Source organism: Martes martes (genome assembly GCF_963455335.1).
Source record: "Martes martes genome assembly, chromosome: 3".
Taxonomy (NCBI): domain Eukaryota; kingdom Metazoa; phylum Chordata; class Mammalia; order Carnivora; family Mustelidae; genus Martes; species Martes martes.
The window spans coordinates 176,599,921-176,603,259 of NC_137890.1; the positions used below are offsets into that span (position 1 = coordinate 176,599,921).

General features: G+C 39.7%; 1 pseudogene across 1 annotated transcript; it reads left to right on the plus strand.

Moving 5' to 3' along the window:
* The first annotated feature begins 1,712 nt into the window (after positions 1–1,712).
* On the plus strand, positions 1,713–2,695 carry LOC308340539 (heterogeneous nuclear ribonucleoprotein A1-like 2; annotated as a pseudogene). Its single transcript has one exon. The product of its transcript is annotated as a heterogeneous nuclear ribonucleoprotein A1-like 2 (transcript).
* Positions 2,696–3,339: the final 644 nt, after the last annotated feature.

Consider the following 3,339-nt stretch of genomic DNA (forward strand, 5'->3'; position numbering starts at 1 on the left):
TTCTGGTCAGCATCAATGATGTAATCCTCCTCATAGACCCTATCATTCTCCCAAGGAAAGGTGACCTTTCCTGAAATAATACTTTTTTTAAATTTATGACTTTCTTGTCCCAACCCTTCTCTGCCTTTAAAAACTTTTCTCTTTTCAGGAACTCCTTTCTATTACTAGTAAGTTATGGCCTGATTTTTGAATCATTCAATAAAGCCAATTAGATCCTTAAAATTTACTCAGTTGAATAATTGTTTTTTCCAGAACAATTTTCAGTGATTCACCTATAAACTATTATTCTCTAAAGCAGTGGTACATAGTCTCTCATTAAAAGTCCTTACAGCAATTGAGTGGAAATAAACAAAGCTCTATTCACTATCAATTGATGGGCAGCTGCTACTATGGGACAGGTAGAAAATGTAAAACATTACTTGCCACGGCTGCTGCATTATATTGGTCGAAGAGGGTCACAGAGCTAACTCAGGTTTGAGGGGAGTAGGTTAACAAGGGCCCAACTAACAGGAGTTGATAATCATTTTCCCCAAAAATGGAGCAGGTGGCATGTAACAACCACTATTCCATAGAAATTCTGAAATTCAGAAGGTCATGTCTCCAACTCCTCTAATGCACCCAGTTCTGCTTCCTAAGAGTACTTTTTCATGGCTTTTGGTTGGCCTCCTAGTCTCCTGGATGTGAACTCTGAGTTAGGCTTCCTTTTCCATAAGAAATGACCCATAATTTTTAGCTCTGTAGATTTCTGATGCTGCTTCTTGTCATTTGAGGGCCCATAGGCCTCTTTTAATTTGTACACATTAAGGTCATTCTTTGTGTTAAAATTCCATAGATTCTGACAAATGCAAAATGTTGTACATCTAGACATTAAAATACTGTGCAGAATAATTTCACCATCCTTATAAATCCTATGTGATTTACCTAGCCAACCCTCCTCACTCCCCACATCCCTGGTAATCACTGACCCCACTATTATCTTTATAGTTTTGCCTTTTCCAGAATGTCATAAGTGATATCCTTGTCAAACTGACTTTTTTCACTTAGAAATATGCATTTAATATTTATCCATATTTTAATATGGCTTGATAGCTCCGTCCTTTTTAGAATAGTATCCCAGTGCTCGCTTCGGCAGCACATATACTAAAATTGGAATAGTATCCCATTGTACAGATATACCACAGTGTGTTTATTCATCTCACCTATTGAATAACATCTTAATCGCTTCCAGTTTGGGGGGACTATGATAAAAATGTTATAAACATTCACATGCAGGTTTTTGTGTGGATGTAAGTTCTCAAATCAGTTGGGTAAATACTCAGGAGGGCAGTTGATGGATCTTTTGATAAGACAAACTTCAGCTTTGAGAGAAACTGCCAATCTCTCTTGCAAAGTGACTGCAACATTTTGGATTCCCACCAGCAATGAATGAGAATTCCTTTTGTTCTTCATCCTCACATGAAATTGGTATTGCCAGGTGTTTTAGATTTTGGCCATTCTAACGGGAATGTTATGCTATCTCAGTGTATTAATTTGCATTTCCCTAGTAACAAATGCTGTTGAACATCTTTTCATATGCTTATTTGCCATCTGTGTATCTTTTTTGGTGAAGTGCCTGTTCAGATCTCTTGCCCATTTTAAAAATTAGGTTCTTGCTTTCTGCCCGTGGACGCCACCGAGTAAGCATTGTTAAAGTCTCCCCTCCCACTGCCGTCATGTCTAAGTCAGAGTCTCCCAAAGAGCCTGAATAGCTGCAGAAGCTCTTCATCGGAGCTCTGAGCTTTGAAACAACTGATGAGACTAGGAGGAACCATTCTGAGCAATGGAGAACACTTATGGACTGCGGTAATGAGAGATCCAAACACCAAGTGCTCCAGAGGCCTTGGGTTTGTCACATATGCTATTGTGGAGGAGGTGGATGCAGCCTTGAATGCAAGGCCACACAAGGAGGATGGAAGAGTTGTGGAACCAAAGAGGGCTGTCTCAAGAGAAGATTCTCAAAGACCCGGTGCCCACTTAACTGTGAAAAAGATTTTTGTTGGTGGCATTAAAGAAGACCCTGAAGAACATCATCTAAGAAATTATTTTGAACAGTATGGGAACATCGAAGTGATTGATATCATGACTGACCAAGGCAGTGGCAAAAAGAGGGGGTTTGCTTTTGTAACATTTGATAACCATGACTCTGTAGATGAGATTGTCATTCAAAAATACCATACTGTGAATGGCCACAACTGTGAAGTAAGGAAAGCACTATCTAAGTAAGAGATGGCTAGTGCTTCATGCAGCCAAAGAGGTCAAAGTGGTTCTGGAAACTTTGGTGGTAGTTGTGGAGGTGGGTTTGGTGGGGATGACAACTTTAGTCATGGAGGAAACTTCAGTGGTCAAGGTGGCTTTGGTGGATATGGTGGCAGTGTGGATAGCTATGACAGATTTGGTAATGATGGAAGCAACTTTGGAAGCTATAATGATTTTGGCAATTACAACAATCAATCCTCAAATTTTGGACCCTTGAAAGGAGGAAGTTTTGGAGGCAGAAGCTCTGGCCCTTATGGTGGTAGAGCCCAATACTTTGCCAAACCACAAAACCAAGGTGGCTGTGGTGGTTCCAGCAGCAGCAATAGCTACGGCAGTGGCAGAAGGCTTTAATTACTGCCAGGAAACAAAGTTTAGCAGGAGAGGAGAGCCAGAGAAGTGACAGGGAAGCTACAGGTTATAAGAGATTTGTGAACTCAGCCAAGCACAGTGGTGGCAGGGCCTAGCTGCTACAAAGACATGTTTTAGACAATACTCATGTGTATGGGCAAAAAACTCAAGGACTGTATTTGTGACTAATTGTATAACAGGTTATTTTAGTTTCTGTTCTGTGGAAAGTGTAAAGCATTCCAACAAAGGTTTTTAATGTAGATATATATACATATTTTTTTGCACCCATGCTGTTGATTGCTAAATGTAATAGTCTGATCATGATGCTGAATACATGTGTCTTTTTTTAAATGTGCTGTCTAAAGTTAGTCTACTCTGAAGCCATCTTGGTATACTACCCCAACAGTGTGAAGTTAGAATTCCTTCAGGGTGATCCCAGATTCCATTTGAAATTTATTTGCAACCTGTTAGGACACAGAAGCCATTGTCTCTGCAAACGTTGGTGTAGTTGAACTGACAGTTAATGTGTTGTGACCTGGAGTTCACAATTAAAAGGTCACCCAAGCAAAGTCCTAGAGTTTATTTGGTTATTAATATGATTGTTGGCACATCCTATGCACTACATCTAAGTTGAATTATGGTATGAGATAAGATTATAGATGGGATTAAAGCTTGTGTATCATCCATTATCATGTG